The following is a 24,170-nucleotide window of genomic DNA, read 5'->3' on the forward strand; positions in this document are numbered from 1 at the left end:
AGGCTCTGTAACACATCACTTCAGACGTGGCAAAATCGGAAATCGCTGGAATCCTAAAAAACGCTAAGATACCTGTCAGCAACATCAGTAAGAATGAGCGCTTTGAGTTTTCTCAATTAAAAAAGAGAGATGACATCGTCATCCTCTCAGCTGACAAGGGCAATGCCACGGTCATCATGGACGAAACCACATACAATAACAACATTCAGGACCTCATTTATTATGGTAGCTACACAAAAATTAAAAGAGATCCCACCAACAGCCTCGTTATGAAAAGCAACAATATTTTCACTCATAATAAAGGTTTTTGGGTTAGATCGCGTTATTTATAAATGTGTTGTAACCCTTCACTACCCGATACGGCCAATCAGAAAAAATAGTGTCACGTTGACAAAAGACAATTAGTTCACTACTTTAGCCCACCGGTGTGTTGAAGAGTGAATCCACAACATTTACAGTTTGAGTACGACGTTTCGCTGGTAATTACATCCAGAATTGCCCGATTATGCTGGATGTAATTACCAGCAAAACGTCGTACTCAAACTGTAAATGAAGTGGATTCCCTCTACAACAGAGAAGTAGTGAACTAATTGTCTTTTGTCAACGTGACACTTTTTTGCTGATTGGCCATGTCGGGTGGTGGAGGGTTACAACACATTTATAAATAACGCGATCTAACCCAAAAATCTTTATTATGAATAATATTGGTTGCGAAAGCCTACGTGTTAAATAGCATCACTGACTCGACATCTTTAATCGAACCAACCAAGCGGTTTTCATTAAAACCCTCTGCTGCTAGACCACCCAGATTGTATGGTTTATCCAAAATCCATAATGAAGGTACACCAACACTTCGTCCTATTGTCTCCATCACTGGCTCACCCACCTACAAATTGGCCCGAATCTTTGTCTGATACCTTAGAATCAGTCACTGGTAAGACCGCCTCAGCTGTACTTAACTCAGCTCACTTGGTATCGTTAATTAAGGACATCTCACTATCTCCGGGTGATTTGCTCGTTAGTTTTGATGTAGTATCTTTGTTTCCCAAAGTTCCTGTGCCTGACACCATTTCAATAATTGAAGATTTCGTCCAACAAGGACTGAATGCTGATGTAGCGGCCCTGGTGAGACACTGCCTCACCAACACTTACTTCACCAGGAATGGAACTTTCTACAAACAAGTTGAAGGTACCCCAATGGGGTTTCCCTTATCTGCAGTTGTAGCCAATGTTTTCATGGAAAAATTTTAGACAGACGCCATCCAGGAATCCACTCTACGTCCGTCCTTGTGGAAGAGATATGGAGATGATACGTTCGTCATAAGGCCACATGGTCGACCGACTCTGAACCAATTCCTCAACCACATCAATTCCATACACCCAGCCATCAAATTCACCATCCTCAAACACATCAATTCAATACACCCAGCCATCAAATTCACCATGGAGGTGGAAAAGGATGGCAAGTTACCATTCTTAGATGTTTATATCGAAAGGAGACCAGATGGCTCAATGGGACACTCTGTCTTCAGGAAAGTAACTCATACTGACGGCTACCTAAAACCTGACTCCCACCACCACATATCCCAGAAGAATTCCCTTATAAAAACTCTACATCATAGAGCTCTATGTATCTCCGACCATGAAGACCTAACCAGTGAACTGAAACATCAGTTTAACACGTAGGCTGAAACATGTACATCAAGCTCTCAATACGAATGGATATTCAGACTGCACAATCCGTAAAGCTATCTCCCCAATCGTTGGGAAATAACTATCTGAGTACCCAATCAAAACAATCACCTTGCCATACATAGCAGGCGTCGCCAAATTTCTTCTAAAATTATGATCAAACACAAGGTCCAGGTTCGATTGAATACAGTACGTAAAATTCGTGATCTGATCCCATCTGTGAAGAATGTGGTCCCTGGCATGCAATACCCCGGCGTCTACAAACTAAGCTGTGTCTGTAACAGTAGTTACGAACTGTGTTCGTGAACATGAAGCAGATCTGAAACACGGTAGGACCAATACCTCAGCCGTGGCTGATCATTGCTTTAATGCGGTGGGCTCACGAAGGTACTTTGCAAACCCACTGGCTATCAACAAAGATTCTTTACAGTTGTAATGTGACTATTTTGTATATATTCATTAAAATTACTATTACGCCATACTGCCTGCGATAAGCAGGTTAAACGTAATAATTCAAGGGGTACAACCAAAGCCACACCATGCAAGACCAAATAATCATATTTAGGCTAAGTCGACCTAAGGAGTAAGTCATAAATCAGCAGAATACGGCACCGTATTGACTGAGGGAGAGATTTGAACTGAGTGAACCAGGCAACAAAGAGCAAAAACACATTCCAAAGGGCAATTGAGAACATTTGCGTCCACACGAGCCTTGAGTTAACCTCTGGAGGCAGGGAGGTGGGGGGAGTGTGGCCGAGGTGGCAGTCATTGGCTCCGGGCCACTAAAAACCGACCAGATGAATGCGGGGGGCGACAAGGTGGAAGGTAAATTTTTATTGCGATGACAACCTCAGGCGCCAGGAGGTCTGTGGAGCCAGAACCAGAGATGAACTCGGGCTGACCTCGCTCCCGCTCGATGCACCGTGCGTGAAAAGGCGGGGAGACGCTTCAGACCTTAATGCGTCCTTTGAAAATTAATTAGTTGGTTGCGAACGGGACTCTAACGAGCCGAGCCGGGCTCTATATGGGTGAGGGATAAACCTGTACGTGAACACCCAGAGAGGGGAAGGCCTTCCCACTATGACCAAAAAGATCCCCGTGTCGCCTTAACAGAGTGTAGGGGCAAGTGCTGCCAGCGAGCAGCACCTATGAAGGCGGCACGGCACACGAGGAGGTGGGTGGCCAACAGCACGCCCGGCCGCCTTTGTCTCTCCAGTGGCGATGTTTACACACCACACCAGCTACTCATTCGAGGCTGAGCCGACCTAGGGGAGGCCCATGACCAATTCAGATAATCGTCACTGGGTATTGGCCGTGAGGAGGAATCGAACTCGGGTCACCTGTTTCGTAGCGCAGTGTGCTAACTGCTACACTACCGCTCCCAACAACACACAGACACATACACAAAGACACAAAAACAACAGACACACCTCGGGGCAATTAAGTGGGTCTGTGCCCACATAATTCGCAAGATGACCTCCGGTGGGAGGGAATTTTTTAGGAGGTTATAGCATCAGGCGCCAGGAGGTTTGCAGAACTTTAACCGGGAATGAACTCAGGCTGACTTGCCAGATGCATCAAGTTGCACAAAGATGAGTGGAGGATGTTGGGCCATGAGGTGTCCTAAGTAATCCACCACATGATCTAAAAATTCGATTTGAACAGCACCCAAAATCGTAGTCGTCAGTCCTGCACTTTCAGACTCCTGGCAATCGAGTTGAGTCCCTGCTAACGGATACTCGGAGTGTCGCTAGAAAGTTTCTCTCACATTTTTTTATTGTTGCAGGGTTTTTTTTTGGGTCGCTTGCGGAGCCGAGCACTGCACCTGTAGTGTTGCGATAAGTTGCGTGACAGCAGGTCACAAGTTCATGAGAGCACCCTAGTGGCGAGGTTCCCTAATGCAGTCTTTTTAATGCCATTAGTGGTGCGAGGGCATTTTTTGTATAATACTCCACGCCGTGGCGACACTCAGCATCTTCCCAAGTAGAGACCCAAGGTCCACATCAGTACTGAGTGCGCACAGGATATTTGCCCAAGCGACAGGCTGGAAAATTCCGCTGACGGTCGAGCCCAGCGACCGATGCCCTACGAGGAGAGTCGTCCGAGCGTGCAGGGAGAAGGGGGCGTGAAGGCCGCTGCTCAGCAGGGAAAACCTCCGGGGAGGGGAGGCACGGCGAGTGCTCGCACAGCGGAGGCCAACTCCGGGCACGTCGGGGGCCGACCGCGGCAGCAGAGCGATCCAACTGCCGGTGGAGCCCCACGTGGAGAGCCAGCGGCCAGAGCCACTGGGGTTCTCGTGCAGCGGCCAGCGGCGAACTGGCAGCATGCCGATTGGAGAGTCGCGAGCCGACTGCAGCGACGGACCGAGCCGACTGCTCATCGACGCTCCCCCTCCCCCCCCCCCCCCCCTCCTGGTGAGACTTGAGGTATTTGCGGACGCAGGGAAGACGGGAGACTGAAGACGCCTCGTGACCTTACAGCTCGCGGGTGCCAGGATCGTGCGGTGGTGGAGCGTGAATCACGATCGCTGACCCTCATGCACAAATCCACGGTATCGGGATGAATGCTATCCAAACTCTTTGGTTCCTTTGGTAAAGTCACGTAGGTATAAAATAAAATAAATCACGACGTTTCGGGCGCAACACAAGCGTCCATCATCAGGTGTGAAAGCATGATCTGCTGCTGAGGCAGACTGTTTATAAAAGGTTTGAAATGGTTGTAGCCCAAGGTTCATAAAGAAGTGGGCGGGGCTAGTGATGTTAATGTGAGAATTAGCATGCAACTGTTAGGTCGGAGAGCAGCCTCCTTAATTTGTTCATGAAGCCATCCAGATATTTAAACACAGACACAACTTCAACCGAGAAGATGGGTACAAACTGAGCAATCATTTCAAGGACGTTATTAACCAGGTAAATACTTAACTGATTGTGATGTTTTCATCCTAACTGCCTATGTCGGCTGTTATTTTCGACTCTCTGTGTTTCTCTTTCTATGCCCCTCTCTTAGATCTCGCATGCTCACATGTCCTTTGAATTGCACTCTCATGCTCACATGTCCTTTGGATTGTACTCTCATGCTCATATGTCCTTTGGATTGCACTCTCATGCCTTTGGATTGCACTCTTATGCCCTCTTCTCTTTCCTCGTTGAAGCCACTCTTCGATCTTACATTAACATGCTAATCTCTGACATTAACATCACGCTAATCCCTCACATTAACATAGCCACTTCCATGCCCTTGTCGAGGAGACCGCTCTCCTATCTTACAGTTACATGTTAATTTCTCACATTAACATCACTAGCCCCGCCCACTTCTTTATGATCCTTGGGCTACACCCATTTCAAACCTTTTTAAATCAGTCTGCCTCAGCAGCAGACCATGCTTTCACACCTGATGACAGACACTTTTGTTGCGCCCGAAACGTGGTGATTTATTTTATTTTCTACCTACGTGACTTTGCTGAAAGAACCAAAGAGTTTGGATTCCTGCAGTTACGAAAGCTTAAAATCAAGAATGAATTCTATCATTGAGGTAGTAGCTGTTTGTTTTCCTTTAAATCACATAATCTTGAAAATCTGATCGTTGATGTTCTTCTAACCATTTGAAAAGCATTCAATCTATGAAAAAATATGAAAAAAATGTGTATTTTAATATTTTATCATATTTTTTTAAAAATAACAATAAATAACAATATATACAACAAACCCTCAAGATGAATGGATATTCTGACCGCACAATCCGTAAAGCTGTATCCCCAACCATGGGTAGGGAACCATCTGAGGACTCAATCAAAACCATCACCTTGCCATACATAGCAGGGGTTACCAAAAAGATTTCCAAAATCTTAATCAAACACAAGATCCAGGTTAGATTCAACACAGTACACAAAATCCGTGACCTGATCCCATCTGTGAAGGATGTCATTCCTGACATGCAATATCCTGGAGTCTACAAACTGACTTGTACCTGCGGTAGCTGTTACGTTGGGGAATCAAAACGACATATCTCGGACCGTGTTCGCGAACACAAGGCAGATCTGAAACACGGCAGAACCAATACCTCTGCCATAGCTGATCACTGCTTGAATGCTGTGGGCTCACACGACATTTTTTTTCCGAGACCAAGGTACTTGCAAACCTTTGGGCTACCATTAAAGATTTGTTCATGAAGCCATCCAGATATATAAACAAAGAGACAACTTCAACCGAGAAGATGGGTATAAGCTGAGCAATCATTGGAAGGATGTTATTAACCAGCTAAAGCCTTAACTGGTTGTTGATGTTTCCATCCTACCTGCCATTGTCAGCAGTTTTTCTGACTCTCTGAGTTACATTACCAAGTTAAATGTCTTTACATGAACGGGCTAAATGTCTTACTAACAAAGCCAACGTTGCCCCCTTTCCCTCGATGTGGCGGTGGCTCTCGTTTTTTAGCAGACTATTACTGCTGCGATGTTGTCGTGTGTGTGTCTCTCTCTGTGTGTCTCTTTGTGTGTATGTGTGCCTCTCTCTCTCTGTTTGTCACTTTGTGTGTCTCCTTGTATGTCTCTCTCTTTGTGTCTCTTTGTGTGTATGTATGCCTCTCTCTCTGTATGTCACTTTGTGTGGGTGTCAGTCTCTGTGTGTGTCCCTCTGTGTGTATCTCTGGCGGTTTCAGGAAAGGGCGGTCCTGCACAGATGCCATATTTTCTGTCCGTCTGCTACAGCAGAGGTGTAGGGAATTCCAACAAGACCTACATCTCTGCTTTATTGACCTGGTCAAGGCCTATGATACCATCAGTAGGCCTGGGCTCTGGGTCGTTCTTCGTGCTTTTGGAGTACCTGACCCTCTGCTCACGATCATTAAGGACCTTCATGATGGTGAGCAGGCCCGGGTAAAACTACGTGGCCGGGAGTCAGAGCCATTCCCTGTACACCTTGGGGTGCGACAGGGATGTCCTCTGGCTCCCACATTATTTAACATCTATTTTGACCACGTAGTTCATGAAGCCTTCAATAGCTGTACCGGGGGAATCTCCATATGGTACAGATATAATGGGAGGCTAATCGATGCCCGGGTGCGGTCAAGGGATGGCTCCCTATTGCTCAACCACGTTATGTATGCTGATGATTTGGTAATAGCTGCTCAGTCAGAGGAGGAGTTGGAGACGCTGCTGCTGAGACTGGAGCGTGCCACTAAGAGGTGGGGCCTTACCATCAGCCCCACCAAAACTAAGCATCTGCCTGGGTATTTTGTACCATCGGACACTCCACCCCCACAACTCCCAATCGGTGATGGGGCAGTTGTGGAGAGAGTGGAGAGTTTCCCATACCTGGGCAGTGTGCTTATGACTGGCTCCAGTTTAACAGCAGAGGTCTCACTCCGAATCAGTCGAGCGGCAATATCTTTTCATCGGTTGCGTGACGCTGTGTGGAAGCTACCTGGTCTGTCGCTCCGCACTAAGCTTCAGGTCTTCTCGGCCACGGTCATTCCCTCCCTTCTCTACGCTTGCGAAACGTGGACCCCCCTAATGGAACATCTTCGCCGGTTAGAAACATTTAGGCTGGCCTGCCTACGATCCATCCTGGGTTTAACTAGACTGGATTGTGTGAGGAGCTCACAAATCCTTGAAAGATCTGGGCAGGGCCCCATCGGTGAGCTCCTCCGGCAGGCAAGGCTGCGATGCCTGGGTCATGTAGCCCGCATGCACAGCCACCGCATGCCGAAACAGCTTTTGTTTGGCCGGATTGAGGGGGCTAAGCGGGCACGGCACGGGCTAGAGAAGAGATGGAGTGATGTGGTACAGGAGGACGTGGAGCTGAGTGGACTTGCCGATGACTGGTACCAGCGGTGTCAAGATCGGCCTCTGTGGAGGAGGCTCGTGAAGGACGCTACTGGGCAGTTGGAGGCAGTCGCCCTCCAACAACAACGGAGGGCGGAGGAGCGACGCTCAGAACAATGAGCGGAGCGCCGGGTGGCTAAAGCACAGCAGGTTGGCACAGTAGGGGGCACAGGTGGTGCATCAGCCAGTCATCTCAGTCAGTCGACCCGTGGCACCTCGGTCTGCCCCGTGACCTCCTGCCAGCGGGCATTCGCCACTTCACGTGACCTCAGGGTGCACATAGCCTGGCACAAGCGTCGTGGTGACGTCACCGCCACTTAGTGGCGAATGGCGGTTGTTGTTATCTCTGGCTTGGCACAAGCGTCGTGGTGACGTCACCTCCACTTAGTGGCGAATGGCGGTTGTTGTTATGTCTGTGTATCTCTCTGTGTCTCTCTCTCTGTGTATCTCTCTAGATGTGTGTCTCTCTCTGTGTGTCTCTCTGTGTCTCTCTCTCTCTCTGTGTCTCTCTGTGGGTGCTTGTGTGGCAATCGAAACGTCGTGATCTATTATTTTTCTACCTACGTGACTTTACCGAAATAACCAAAAAGTATACTACGAGGGGTTGTTCGTGGGCGCCTATGGTGCCCCTCACAACCATTTAGGCCTTTGCCCAGGAAAGTCACAAAAAAAATTGCACACGAACGACGCATTCACGCAAGCACCCGATGCTCTGTTTTGAAGTTTTAAAATGAAATATCTTTTAATTGTATTATGTTTTGAATTGGATAATTGTATTTCTTGATTAAAAGCTTATATCATCTTACATCTGGAAGACTTAATTGAAAACGACATTTCGTGTGAATTTTCTCTCGTCGTTAAGTAGATGGCCTTGGGGTTCGGTTTAATGCGGACTTTCACCTGTTTGGGATTGCGGGATCGAGATAAGGCGACATAGAGCTGGCTGTGCGAGAAGACCGCCGTCTGCAGATCGATTCCAGGGACAGGTGTAGAGTGGATGCCTGGATGGCGTCTGTCTCAAATTTGTCATGAAATTATTGGCTTCAACCGGAGATAACCCATGTTACGTCTGTCATCTGTCCACATCAATTCCATACACCCATCCATCAAATTCACCATAGAGGTGGAAAAGGATGGCAAGCTACCTTTCTTGGATGTTTTAATCGAAAGGAGGCCAGATGGTTCAATAGGACACACTGTCTACAGGAAAGTAACCCATACTGACGCCTACTTAAAACCTGACTCCCACCACCATTCATCTCAGACGAATTCCCTCATCAAAACGCTACACCATAGAGCTCAATGTATCTCCGACCATGAACACCTAACCAGTGAACTCAACCACGTACACCAAGCTCTCAAGACGAATGGATATTCTGACGACACAATCCGCAAAGCCATCACCCCAACCGTGAGGAAGGAACCATCTGAGGATCCAATCAAGACCATCACACTGCCATACATAGCAGGGGTAACCAAATAGATTTCCAAAATCATGAACAAACACAAGATCCAGGTCCGTTTTAACACAGTACATAAAAATCGTGATCTGATCCCATCTGTGAAGGACAAGATTCCTGACATGCAACACCCTGGAATCTACAAACAAAGCTGTGTCTGTGGCAGCAGTTACATTGGGGAAACTAAGCGACATGTCTCGGACTGTGTTCGTGAACATCAGGCAGATCTGAAACACGGTAGGACCAATACCTCGGCCGTGGCTGATCATTATTTTAATGCGGCTGGTTCACACGAAATTGTTTCTCTAAGACGATGGTACTTTGCCATCCTACTGGCTATTAAAAAAGATTAGTTCATGAAGCCATCCACATATACAGACACAGAGACAACTTCAACCGAGAGGAAGGTTATAGACTCAGCAATCATTGGAAATATGTCATCAACCACTTTGGGTCATGACTTCATTTGTGTTTTCTTGTTTACCTCCACCGTCAGCAGTGTGGGTCTGTGGAGCAAGGTGCAATGCTTTGATTGGTGTAGACCTACTGACGGTGTCAGAGACCTCTCCTACATTAACATTAGTTGCCCCGTCCATCTCTAAACCTTTATAAACAGCTCTCTGATTGGTGTAGACCTACTGTCGGTGTCGGAGATCTCTCCCACATTAACATTAGCTGCCCCGCCCATCTCTAAACCTTTATAAACAGCTCTCTGATTGGTGTAGACCTACTGTCGGTGTCGGAAATCTCTCCTACATTAACATTAGCTGCCCCGCCCATCTCTAAACCTTTAAAAACATCTGATTGGTTTAGACCTACTACCGGTGTCGGAGACCTGCCCGACATTAACATTAGCTGCCCCGCCCATCTCTAAACCTTTATAAATAGCTCTCTGATTGGTATAGACCTACTGTCGATGTCGGAGACCTCCCCGACATTAACATTAGCTGCCCCGCCCACCTCTAAACCTTTATAAGCAGCTTGCCCTCAGAGGCTAACCTCCCTGTTCCTGATGACGACTGCTTGTGTTGCGATCGAAACGTCGTGATATTTTTATTCACTTTATTTTTAATCACTTCATTATTATTTCTATCCACGTGACTTTACCTAAAGAACCAAGAATATGGATTCCTATTCTTGGTTCTTTCGGTAAAGTCACGCTGAAGGGAAACAATGAAATAATAAAACATTTTGTTTTATATTTGTATTTTTATTATTTTATTGTTTCCCTTCTACGTGACTTTACCGAAAGAACCAAGAATATGGATTCCTGCAGTCACGAAAGTTTTAAGTCAGAATGCAGTTCCGGAACCGCAGGTTGCACCGTCGTCGTGTTGATGCAATGTAGTGTTGACGCAACGTCGTCGTGATGACGCAACGTCGTGTTGATGAAACGTCGTCGTGTTGATGCAACTTCGTGTTGACGCAACGGCACCGTGTTGATGAAACGTCGTGTTAATGTAGCGTCGTGTTGATGAAACGTCGTGTTGACGCACCGTCATTGTGTTGACGCAATGTCGTCGTGATGACGCAATGTCGTCGTGATGACGCAACGTCGTCGTGTTGACGCAACGTCGTCGTGTTGATGCAAAGTTGTGTCGACGCAATGTCGTCGTGATGACGCAACGTCGTCGTGATGACGCAACGTGAAGTGAAACGAGGAGACGCATTCAAGGCAAACTTTTGATTTATTGGGTTTGCCTTTTAAACGAAGCTCACCCACTCATTTTACATCATAAAGAAGCCACCATTCTAATCGGCGTTGATTCTAATCAACAGCTAAGAGCAGCATAACCCGTAAATAACATGAAGCCCCCCAACTCCCAGAATTAAACTCGCAATAGCGCTACAATATTATCACAAAATAATCCTCATTTTTTACTCAGTGGTACAACATGATAACTATAGATATATTTATATATGTGTGTGTGTGTATGCCAAAGCTATGACAACGCTAGCACGTTTAGCAAATAAGCGTGCGTGCGATCGTCATTAAAAACGAGGTCTGGTGACAGCTGTAAGCACATTCGTAGCGCGTGGTGAGCATTGCAGATTGCAGATTTGTTACAAGCCATCACTCTGTTTTGTTATCGTACGAGCAGCGGGGGTGGACGAGGCTCCTGGTGTCGGGGTGAGTAGCCCGCTGGAAAGTTTGGGGGGGTTGGATGCAATTCCACTCGAGCACCGCCTCACGCTCACTTGATGGGGAGATGGCATCACGCACTTCCGATCGGAGCAAATCGAGCGCTGTGTTTTTGTCGTTATTCTTGGATCTTTCGGTAAAGTGTTTTTTGTTTTTTTTTATTTTAATTTTATTTTTATTATTTGTGTTCACTTTATTTTATATTATTATTTTTCTTCTATCTACGTTACTTTACCGAAAGAACCAAGAATATTAATTCCTGCAGTCACGAAAGTTTAAAGTAAAAATTTGTTGTTGTCGCGATTGCTGCTGACCCTCGACCCTTTGGCTAAGCGTTGACATCGCTTCGTTTACCCCGCACGGCCGTGCATTCATGCCGAAGCAACGGTCACATATAAAGGGACGTTTATCTGCATCATGCGGGCATTATCTAACGTAAGAATGTGCAGGTAAATGATTAATATATACACACACAGGGTGCTTCAAAATAAAGTGAACACTTCAGAGAATTTTCAAACAACACCACGAGAAATGCGCCTCTGGTCTCTGCAGACCACCTGGAGAAGATTCCAGGCGCGCCTTGACAACGATGGCGAACAAGTGGAGACTCTGATTCTTGGGTCTTTTGGTAAAGTCACGTGTTATTTTATTTTATCAATTTATTATTTTATTCTCATTCTACGTGACTTTGCCGAAAGAACCAAAGAAGATGAATCCTTGCAGTCACGAAAGCTTTAAATCGAAATTTCACGTAGATAGGTTCAAAGAAAATAACCAAAAAATGTGTTTATTTTTTGTTATTTTCTTAAAGACGACCGCTTGTGTTGTGATCAAAACGTCGTAGTTTTTTCGTTATTTTTTGTAATTTTCATTGAACCTATCTACGTGACTTTATCGAAAGACCCAAGAATATAAATTCCTGCAGTCACGAAACCCAAGATTTAAGTGGAGACTGACTATTTTGAGCTATTAGCATTACATTTGTTCATAATACATTTGTTAAAATGTTACAGTCTATTATCTTCTTGGTTCTTTCGGTAAAATCACGTAAAATGGAAATAAATAATAAAAATAAAACATAATAAAATTCTCACGACGTTTCGGCCACAACACAAGTAACCTTCTTCAGGTGAAGAAACAGGTCTGTCCAGAAGACATCGCTTGAGTGAACGCTGCCAAGCAAGAACCGCGTCTTTTTAAAGGTGTGTGGGTGGAGTTTATTAGCATGTTACCCAGCCCCCACCTCAGGAGCGGAGAAGGGTGGCGGCTGGGCACAGGAAAACACCAAAGCAGAGCAACGAAGGTGCGTTGCTCTGTCCTGTGTTGCACAATAACCATGTTATAAACTGGACTACTATACAATATTATACCTTCCAATCTAAAATACATGGCATATCATATCCATAGACAAATTCCACCTTTGAATTATGCAATGTATAATTTGAATTATAATTTTAATTATACATTGTATAATTCAAAGATGGAATTTGTCTATGATATGATATTATGCCATGTATTTTAGATTGGAGGGTATAATATTGTATAGTAGTCCAGTTTATAACATGGTTATGGTGCAACACAGGACAGAGCAACGCACCTTGGTTGCTCTGCTTTGGTGTTTTCTTGTGCCCAGCCGCCACCCTCCTCCGCTCCTGAGGTGGGGGCTGGGTGACATGCTAATTAACTCCGCCCACACACCTTTAAAAAGACGCGGTCCTTGCTTGGCAGCATTCACTCAATCGCTGTCTTCTGGACAGACCTGTTTCTTCACCTGAAGAAGGCTACTTGTTTTGATTTAAAGCTTTCGTGACTGCAGTAATTCATAATCTTAGTTTTTTCGGTAAAGTCACGTTGAAGGGAAACAACAAAATAATAAAATATATATAAAACAATAAAAAATTCTCACGACGTTTCGACCATAACTCAAACGGTCGTCTTCAGGTGTGTTGGTTTGCATACATTTATTTTTAAACGGCGCATTTATTTATTTATAAAAAAACGTTAGCGCCACGCACAACGATTTGGCAGTTTATTTAGGACTAGTCCATCTATATTCTGAAAAGAGGAGGGGAGAGACGACATTTTTTAATGTATGCTGTCTGAAAGCCACTGTAAGCGAGAACAATCAATTAAGACCTGAATGGTTTAAAACATCTTTCCAATGATTGCTAAGCCAGAATCCATCTTCTCGGTTGAAATTGTCTCTGTGCTTGTATATGTGGATAGCCTCATGAACGAATCTCTCATGGTAGCCAGATGGCTTACAAAGAACCTCTGTCTTGGAAAAGTCAATGTCATGTGAGCCTACTGAATTATAACAATGATCTGCCACGGCCGAGGTGTTGGTCCTACCGTGTTTAAGGTCTGCTTTGTGTTCACGAATGCGGTCCGAGACATGGCGTTTGGTTTCTCCAATATAACTACTACCACAGAGGCAACTTAGTTTATAGACACCAGGGTATTGTATGTCCGGAATCACATCTTTTACAGACGGAACCAGATCACGGATTTTTTATTGACTTTTCCAAGACAGAGGTTCTTTGTAAGCCATCTGGCTTCCATGAGAGATTCGTTCATGAGGCTATCCACATATACAAGCACAGAGACAATTTCAACCGAGAAGATGGATTCTATCTTAGCAATCATTGGAAAGATTTGATAAACCATTTCAGGTCTTAATTGATTGTTCACGCTTACAGTGGCTTTCAGACAGCATATATTATAAAAAAATTCATCTCCCCCCTCCTCTTTTCAGAATATAGATGGACTAGTCCTAAATAAACTGCCAAATCGTTGTGCGTGGCGCTAACGTTTTTTTATAAATAAATAAATGCGCCGTTTAAAAATAAATTTATGCAAACCAACACACCTGAAGACGACCGTTTGAGTTATGGTCGAAACGTCGTGAGAATTTTTCATTGTTTTATATATATTTTATTATTTTGTTGTTTCCCTTCAACGTGACTTTACCGAAAATACTAAGAATAAGGCTACTTGTGTTGTGGCCGAAACGTCGTGTGAATTTTATTTTATTATGTTTTATTTTTATTATTTTATTTCCATTCTACGTGACTTTACCGAAAGGACAAAGAAGATGAATCCCTGCAGTCACGAAAGCTTTAAATCGAAGTCTATTATCTGTTATTTTTCCATTAAACACGATAGTCCCATATAAGTGTTAACTTTTTTTTAAGCATCCTGTATATGGGAATATGTGTGTGTACCTTAACTCTAATTAATTGTATATGCATGTTTCTACATGATTACTAATGGCTGCTCTATAATCGAGTATTTTTAAGTATGAATGCCCGTTTTTTTAACGACATTCTATTTTAGCGCCACCCTAATTGCTGCCAGTATAGAACGATGTTCAAGGTTTTGGCATTCGTATTTTACCAATTCCTCTTTTGTAGCAGGAAGCAGTTTCCGCGATGCAGCGATCTCTTCGTTCAACATCTCAAAAAACCAGCGCATGAGTGCATCGAATTTGTCATTACAGTGAGCGTCAAACTTCCACGTTTTGAACTCCGTGGCCTTTGCCTCGGACCACTTCATGCATTTGTCTCCCCAATAGACCCGGCAATTATCCACTAATAAATTGCATGGCACTGCTGATAAATGTTTGGTGTCTCTGTAATGCGTGCCGTGAAGGCCACGAGGCTGGTGGCAGCTGTGGTGCGCCTTTGTGTCGTCATCGTTCTCGTGGTGACCCCGTGACCCCCAGCACAGAGCTCCACACCAGCAGCATTGTGCCGTGCAGCCGAGACGACTTTGAACCCTCTTGTCTGTTGACGGTGCCACAAAGTTCACGCTCTCGGGGTCTCCCTTTGCCTCGGCGTCATTGAGCACTTCCAGGACGCTGTCACGAAGTAAAGATATGTCCATTTGCGATACAGCTTGTTTGTCTAAGCAGCTTTTGTATTCGAGGTCTTCGGCATGGGTCAGGTAATCACGAGTGAATTTCTGCACTGATGCGATGTCCTGACAGTTCCGGATTTCCTGAACGACGTGCTTCAGTTCAGCGGTGTATGTCGCCTTAAATGCCTCGGTCGTTTTTCCACAGGCGTGGCTGTCGACCCTCTTGGAGAACCAATTTTCAATCGTGGAATTTGGATGTGCGAAGTGCTGTAGCGCCTCTGCGGTTTGTTTATTATCGACCTGGGTGGCCAGATGCTCAAAGTAGGTGAGGCGAACCTTCTCACTATTGGTTGTCCAGTGCAAATCCAGCACGGCTTCTACCTTTTTGCGATTTGCTGACTTAATAGATCTCTGTCGAATAGCATCCAAGAGATATTTGGAAATGATTCTCCCTTCGGAAGCAGATGAAAATCCACCTCGAAGTTGAATGTCTATTATTGCTCTGAACTCCTCCCTCTTTTGTTGCAGGATTGCAATTGGGCAGTGTTGTTTTTCCCATTTATCTTGACACACTGACATGAATTCTCCAAATTTACGGAGAGTGAATAAGTGGGCTTCCCACTTGATATCTGTCGGCAGTTTAACATGTTGTTTTTCTTCATAAAGACGTATAGATGTTTCTATTCTTTTTTTAAGTTCACGAATCATACCATTTTCAAAATGCTCAGCCTTCTTATCCTTGAGTATTAGCTTAGGCAATGATTCTAAATCATTCTCTAGCAAAGCGATATTTTCAATTATGCTGTTATCGATCTTTTTCGGTAACCATGGACATTTCAATGGCGGTGACCACCTATTTTTCTGTACTGCTACTGCTTCTACTTCTCTGATTCCAAATGACTTCAGAGGTGTCTTGTTACCGTATCGAGCAGACACAGAAGGCGCTTGCTCATATTCATCTTCTAGCTCTTCTTTGAGTTTTCTATCATCTGGTAAATCCTTTCTTATCGAAGTAGCGATCCTGGACAGACTCGATAGAATATTCTCGACAATAATGCTGCGTTCCTCGTCAGAGAAATCTCCAGCTGGCCGTTTCATCAATTCCGTTTTTAGGCATCGCTTAATTTCCTTAAAGAACTGCTCCGAGCAGCCTTGACGCACCACAGCGGCGTCCAGTATCTGGGTGAGGATCGTCAAATTGGACTGGCGGATGCGCTGTACATAGCTGTTAACCGTTTTCATTATCTCCAGCTCGCAATGTTTTTTTTTTGCATATGCCTGTAAACTATAGATTTTTGTAGAGACATCCTCACATGCCTTGCATCGGAATGTTTTTGATGCACCATCGTTACAGCCATAAGGCACCACTTTTAATTCTTTTTCGAATAATCTCAACACATTTTGGTAAGGCAGATGCTGAGTTTTTTCATTCCAATCCTGCACCATTGTACGCATTTGTCTTTTCAGCTTCTCTGTGTGCAAAAAAAATGCTGCATCAGCGGCCTCTTTCACGGCTGCAATTCGGTGCCCACGGTCAATGAATTCATAAATCTCTTTGATGTTTTTGAATCGGACGGCAAAATTGTCCTTGGAGATGCAACTCCAAAAGCTCTGTAAACGCGAGTGCCATTCTGAGAAGAGCACCGAGCCACCCGACTTTGCACAAGTATCCAGGATCGTTTTATACAGATCCATCACATCCTCATGGTACTGCGCCGATGGGGGAGAACCAGCGCTAGCCCCATTCTTGAATGGGCGGAATTGTTTCAGAAGCTTCCCATTCTGGATCCTGTCAGTCAGGTTCTTCAAGCAGCTGACATCGGCAATGCCCGTGTCAAAATCCTTCTTCTCCGTAAGCTCCAGTGCCTTTTCAATCGCTTGACAGAATTGGTTTTGTGCCGATGACATGATGGCCGAGTTCCTCTCCGTGAGATGCTGCACCATGAGGATGTCCGGCGCCATCTTAACCTCTTCGAGCCGAGCCATCGCGACGATCGCGATCTGCAGGATTTCAGCCAAATCCCGCATGTACTCCCCGAGGACGTTGATGAGTGTGAGGTTGCTCACGCTCATTGCGAACGTTGCGAGTATTCGGTCTTTTTGTTCCGCGTTGTCGTCGCTCATTTTCTCTGGCGCCCCAAGTCCCTCGGTGTCGATGAGCACGATCACGTCGCATTTGAGCTTCTTCACGAGCTTCTCCTCCAAGAAGAGCAGCCTCATAAAGAGACCGCGGGTGCAGCGGCCAACGGAGACGGCGAATTTGCAAGCGAAGAGGGCGTTCAGGAGCGTGGATTTCCCAGACGACTGCAATCCCAGTATGGAGATCACGAATATGCGGAGTGTTGGGAAGTTGCGGGAAATATGTTGAAAGATGTCTGCCAACCACGCTCCGGGCATTTCGCTGGTGTCACCATTAAGCAGTTCAATGGCATGGCCTTGGGTGAGCAACTCTCCATACAATTTTGGAAATGTTAATATGTCTTCATTTTTACTTTGACCCCCTTGTACTATCTCATAAATATGACCCAACTCACGAAAGAAATGCTCCAAACCAAGGCACATATGGTCTAGCTCTTTCAAGTTATCATTAATATCCATTTTTATTTTATTCACAAATGTCTTGTCTTGACTCTTTTGAACATTTTGTCCTTGCAAGTCCTCAATTTTAGTTGCAACTTTTTGTCTAATATTCGAGGATTCTGCATTGGATAGGAGTGAGATATCCCTCTCAAGATGGGCCATGGCTTTTAGTCTTTCTGAAAGAGGCAGGCTCAAAACTGCCGCATAAAGTGTCATCAGCTGCTGGAGTATCTCGTTGTCCCTCCATGATCGAATCAGATTTGTTCTTTGACTGGTTGTATGCATTTGAAAATGCATGGCTTTTCTAATATCTTTACACGTCTTCTGTTGAACGAAATCTATCACTCGTTGTGATTCGAAACATTCAATCCCATGTGCGAGAGACAGTGGGTCGCATATTTCGTTGCTTTCAAGCTTCCGGTTGAGCGTAATTTTTTGAGAAGGAATTTTTAGAATTTCTTTGAAAATGGAGCGCACCTTCTCCAGAGTAGCGTCCTTTGTCAGCGTTGATGTCTGAATGATGATTTCGTCTGCTTCATCGCAGTCCGCTGAAGGATCGACAAGGAGGAAGAAGGATTCATCTTCAGAACGTGCATGTTTGACAAACTCCTCATTTCTCTTTGCCAAGATGTTCTTTGTTCCTGGCATCATGAAAATCAGGTATGCTGAGGTGAACGTCTTCAGGAACTCGAGAGTTGTTGGGTGCTCGAGGGCATCGCCATGGAGGTTCGCAAGGAGCACAATCTCCTGCTGCCCCTGCAAGTAAAACTCCTGCATGACAGATTCCCACAGGCTGGCGCTGCACGTCTCCTGTGTGAGCCACGTGAACTCCACCGTCCCGGCCAGGGTCAGAGGTGGCCCTCGCTGGGCTCCTGGTTCCCCACACGACGAGAACATGTTCTCCACGGCCATGAGCTGGTTGAGGATTGTGCTCTTCCCGCAAGAACCGCTGCCGAGTCTAACGGCCAGGATGAGTCTGAAAGGGCTGAGGAACAGGTGGTTCTCAGCAATGACGCCAGGTTGAGACTCCCACTTAATCGTGTTGCCGGCAAACAGGAGAAGCATCACCTTCAACTTGCCTGCAAGTTCCAGATCTGGCATCACCAGCGGGAGCGCCATTGGGAACTTGGTCATTATCTGCAGCATCTCTTGAACGACTGTGCAATCAGCAGCACTGAGCAGAGCAACGATGCAGTCGAGTCGAGACAGGGAAGCTTTGTTCTTCTGTCGTGTTTGCTGAGCATTGCGCGCATTACCAATGTTAGCTGTAAAATTGGGACGTTTACTGGCATGGCCAATGACGGTTGCAGTTTCTCTTTGACACAACCTACAGATCGCATCTGCTCTAAGAATATTGCCCCCCCACATTTTAAATGTCTGCATGAAATATGGCAGAGCTTCATTCATGATTGATGATGTTTGTTCAGAGGAAAAATCTGGTTGCTTGATAACTCCACGCACCATCACGTACTCATACGTTGTGATCATTGGCAAGGATTTGCCAAACACTGAGTGCCAATCTTCACGCACCATCACAACCGCTTTCTTAACTTGCACACTGGAGGTAGTTGCTTGACGATCAACCTTCACATCGATACCAACATCTCTCTGCATTCTACGTAATTCGGCTGACTCTTTATTCTTGTTAAACTTGTGAATATTTTTCACAGCATCCTTGATTGTCTGCAGAGACCAAACCTCGCTGAATTGTTTATCCCTTTCTTTCCAATATATCAGAGCGTTGGCTTCATTTAGCGATTTCTCCAAAGTGGCATCCTTGGCAATGGACTGTACAAATTTGGAAGTGAAATGTCGTGGGATTTCTTTCAGAGTAATGATTTTCTGAAACGTGCTCAAAACACTTTCCAAACTTAAAAAGTCATTTGGCATTAGAGACACACTGTTGCATGGGAACTTATCTTGAAATTCGTTTGGAATGAATATGTGATCCATGAGGTTCATCGTTTGAAGCACGTCAAAGTCCTCGATTACACGTCTAATGAGGTACTTGAACGAAGAATTGGTCCAGAGATCTTCCCATTGATTTTCTTGCAGCCCAAGGTTTGACAGCAGTTGCAGCACCCCGACAACTGCCTTGGGCTCATTTACCTCTTTGAGTTTGTCAAAAGCAAGCTGCAGCATGACCAGGTGACGATTATACTGTAATTTGGAGAGATGTTGAATCAATGCGTGAAGTTGATGTCTCTCTATGCATTGATCAATGGATGTGTTTGAATTGGAATATTGAAAGTTACTGAAATCAATTCGACCAACATATATATTTATGACATCATAGGCATTAAAGCAATATGAGTCATTTTTATACATCTGTTTCAAAATTGAAATCAGTGATTTTACATGAGTCATTCCATCTTGGTTTTCAGAACTTAACCACTCTTGCAGCCCAGTACTGATCAACTCACAATCTTGCAGCTCTAGATGGACCTTGCCAAAACTGCAATCCACGTTTCTCCATCCGTGTTTCTCGAGAATACTGCTAATTTTTGGATTATCCCTTATGGCAAAATGTGTAACCATTGCAATAACATTCATGTCTACTCGGGAAAGACAACTGCGGACAATGTGCAGTGCATCGGTAAGCTTCTCATCGACATTATCCTCAAACGACTGCATCCTTAGGTGATTATAATTGTGCTCAGAATGATTTGCTTGATCCATGAGTTCCATGGCCTTAACTGCGTAAGCGGCTCTGTTGTGATAGATAGAACACTTCAGGGACTCTGGCGACAGGACGGACAAATCGGGCTCATTGTGTTCAGAGGTAGCCGCTTTGTTGAAGAGATCGACAAGAATCATAATGTCCAGATGGTCTAGACATATGGCTTTCACTTCCTTGTCATGAAGGGCAAACAATAAGGGCGCTTCGTGCTGGTTGACAATGTCCAGCCTACCCACCACCCACTTTCCATTGGCACAGGCGAGTCGTTTCAAGTTGTCGCCAAGGCCGACTATGGATTCATAGGCAGTGTCCAATGCATCAAGTGGGACAAAAAACATCCAGTGAGAGTCGCCACTCATGAGGCACTCTAAAGATTCCATGTAGGAGGAGGCAATGTGTACATCTCCTATTTTCAATAATTCTACCAGGCGATTAAGCTCTTTAAGTTCGTTCGTCTGAAGCGGCAAAGTGATGTTGAAGCGTGAAGCCATGATCGTGTAAAACTGATTCTCCACTGACGAGTCTGTGGTCACGATGGCACCAACAATACCAAGGATGAGTGGAATATCAGCCACCTGATTACACTTTTGGTGTTCTCTAGCCTTAATTGTAAGAGAGAAGTCATCAGAGATGGAAGGCAGTGCAATTCCCACATCAATGTTTTGCTCTTTTAGTGCATGACTGATTTTAAAGAGGCGATGGAATACTCCACTGGAACGGCCACCCTTTGTCTGCAACAATATTTTAATGTTCGACTCTGTGTTCATCCATTCGTTCAACAATTCACGGTTGGTAAAGGTGCAGATTTTAGCCTCCATTTGAGTTACATCTTTCTCATGGATTCCGTCAAGTTCGTGTTTTCCATCCATCACGAATTTGTCCACCTTTGTGTATATGTCAATTGCGCTGAAGTTAGACATTTCATATTCTTCTATGAGCTTGTGAAGCTCCCTGGATGTGATTGCCGCCTGCTTATAATCTCTCAAAGCCTTACAGGCACAAATAAAGAACGATTCGACATTTTTGTTGAGTATCTTCTCGTATTGTGAAATGTCTCGAGAGAGTGGGGAGCTGGAGTCCGAGAGGACGCACTGCAGACGATGCTCTTTCTCGAGCACTCGTCTCTTAATGCAATCGGGCTGACGAGAATCCTGCAGGGAGATGAGCATGGCTCTGAAGTCGCAGAGTAAAGTCTCGCTGATCTGCAAGTAGAGCTTCTCCACGTCAATGTCCAGGTACTGCGCAATGGGTACAAGAACCCAGCGAATCGGCACTCCCGTGATGTTCGCGTCACTGAACTTGTAATGTTGCTCATTGGCAACAGACACGTCGATATTTTCCACCAACTCAAACATCTCCTTGACCGTGGATGGCTGCCGCTTCATTGGCGGCTTGGAGTGAATGTTGATCTGTGTGCGGTAGTCATTCGCCTCGCTCGTGTCCAACCACTCGAGCTGAGCTTTCAGAGAGGCCGTTACTTTGCCAAAACCAAGTTTCCCAAGCGCATTGCCGCTGATGCCACCGCTCCTTTTTGTCTCATTCCGCGTGACCAGTACGTGCGCATTCACTTCCGCGCCCAAGATCACCCTGAATGCCACGTGTGTTGCTTTGATGCTTCCTTTCATCAGCTGGGTGTGTACGTGCTCATCGATTTCCATATTAGCTCTTGGAAGCAAGGAGATTGAAAAGTTTTCCAAATTGTACTGACAGATTATTTTTTCTTCGTTCACGCTTCTCACAGATTTATTGCTATAGTCTGCCAATCCTTCAACTTTAATGAGCCCACATAGCAGCTCCAGGCCTATGGAGCCATGAGCTTTGACCATTGCGATTTGGTCTTCAGTTCCCTTGATGTGTGTCAAGCTGTACTCAAGCTTCTTGAGTGGGTGGGCAATCAGGTGTTCACTTTCGAGTTGTTTCTTGAACAGGTTTTGATTAGTTGTTTCAGAGCTATGACAATTCCAGAGCTCACCAAGGCCACTGACACCATTCTTTACAATCGGTAGAACTATGGTGACGTCTTCCATGTACACGTCATCTTTCTTGACAATATTTCCACTTTCCTAAAAAGATACAAACGTGTTCAATTGTCAATAACGTAATATTCAGTCTAACAAGTAGTAGTAGCACGGCTTTTGCAACTAATATTATCCATAATAGAGAGTATTTTTGGGATAAATCGCGTAAATGTAAATGTGTGTTGGTAAATCTACCACAACCACCAGCTGACACAGCCAATCAGTGAGGGGTTTGTCACATAAGCAAAACGTGGTGCCAATTCGTTACTAGTTTAGCACTAACCGGTTGTTGTGTGTTGGAGGGTAAATCCACAAAATACATTCGAGTAACCGCGATGATTCACCAGTAATTACAACAACCACCCTCTATTATGGTTAACATATTTATTCCATTCACTGGCTAGATTACCTCAGCAGTACATACCTCAGCTCACTTGGTCTCCCTAATCAAAGACATTTCACTGTCCCCAGATGATTTTCTCGTCAGCTTTGGTGTGGTTTCTCTGTTCACCAAGGTGCCTGTGCCTGACACCTCAGCAATAATTGAAGATTTAGTCCAACATGGACTGAACCCTGATGTTCCTACTCTGGTTAGGCACTGCCTTACCAACACTTACTTCACCTAGAATGGCACTTTCCACAAACAAAATGAAGGTACCCCCATAGGTTCCCCCTTATCACCAGTGGTAGCGAATGTTTTCATGGAGAAATTTGAAACAGATGCCATTCAGACATCTACCCTACGTTCTTCCAGCTTATTGGAGAGTATATTGAGTATATTGATAATATTGATGTAGTTTATATTTTAGTTCTTTATCGGTTCACTATATGTTAGTCATTACATAGTGTAGTGTATACCCAGTTACTTAATGTTAATAGCTCAGCTTATTGGAGAGTATATTGAGCACATTGATCATATTGATGTAGTTTATATTTAGATTTTTCACATTGGTTTATTGGATGGAAGTAGGGCAGTTGCAGTTCTTTAGTGTCAATATGCTAAATTCCTCTGTTGATATGTAAACCCTTTTGTCAAGGCACTCTGCCCCTCCAACCCAGCTTAAATATACGCTGCCAAGCTTAGTGTTCATTACGACGCTGTTTTTCAGACACCTCTGTTCTTCACCTGAGGACGGCTGCTTGTGTTGTGGCTGAAACGTCATGAGAATTTTATTTTATTATGTTGTATTTTTATTATTTTATTATTTCCTTTCTACGTGACTTTACCGAAACAACGAAGAAGATGAATCCCTGCAGTCACGAAAGCTTTAAATCGAAATAGAAATAAATACTCAGTGTTTGTGGGGGTGAGGGGGAAATCTTCTTTCGCGTTAAAAATGCTATTAAAAAAGACAAAACGCTGAGCTAAATTCTTCAATGTGTGATGTCCCCCCCCCACCCCGATACGTGCAGTTACTACTATACAGTCCGTACATATTAATATGATAGCGCTTACATAGTATGATTCTAGCGCGGGCGGGGGGATGGTGGGGGGGGGGGGGGGGGCTAGCGGCCCAACCCCAGCCTGCCAAGGTGTCACCTCGGCTGGCTGGGCAATCTAGGCGAGGCGGGGGGCTCTGCGCGAGACTAAGCTTCACCACGGCACCCTGTCTGGTTAGTACTTTGTGCTATAGAGTCAGAAAGTACTACTGTAGTGATAGCAAGTACTACCACAGTCACTATGCACTGCTGTCATCACAGCAGGTACCACCACAGTAAGTATGCACTGCTGTAATAATAGCAGGTACCACCACAGTCAGTATGCACTGCTGTAGTGAAACCAGGTACCACCACAGTATGCACTGCTGTAACCAAAGCAAGTACCACCACAGTCATTATGCACTACTGTAATCATAGCAGGTACCACCACAGTATGTACTACTGCTATAATCATTGCAGGTACCACCAAGGTCGGTAT

The 24,170-nt window shown here is 44.9% G+C and overlaps 1 long non-coding RNA gene across 1 annotated transcript in view; it reads right to left on the minus strand.

The window, feature by feature from the left end:
• Positions 1-13,062: 13,062 nt before the first annotated feature.
• LOC116956949 (uncharacterized) overlaps positions 13,063-24,170 on the minus strand; it is a 44,115-nt gene continuing 33,007 nt past the window's right edge. Inside the window, exon 4 of the long non-coding RNA XR_012930397.1 lies at positions 13,063-22,297. This is a non-coding gene — a long non-coding RNA (uncharacterized LOC116956949). The remainder of the gene's footprint in view (positions 22,298-24,170) is intronic.

This window comes from Petromyzon marinus, chromosome 68 (genome assembly GCF_048934315.1).
Source record: "Petromyzon marinus isolate PM22_M1 ecotype Great Lakes invasive population chromosome 68, UKy_Petmar_22M1.pri1.0, whole genome shotgun sequence".
In the NCBI taxonomy this organism is placed as follows: domain Eukaryota; kingdom Metazoa; phylum Chordata; class Hyperoartia; order Petromyzontiformes; family Petromyzontidae; genus Petromyzon; species Petromyzon marinus.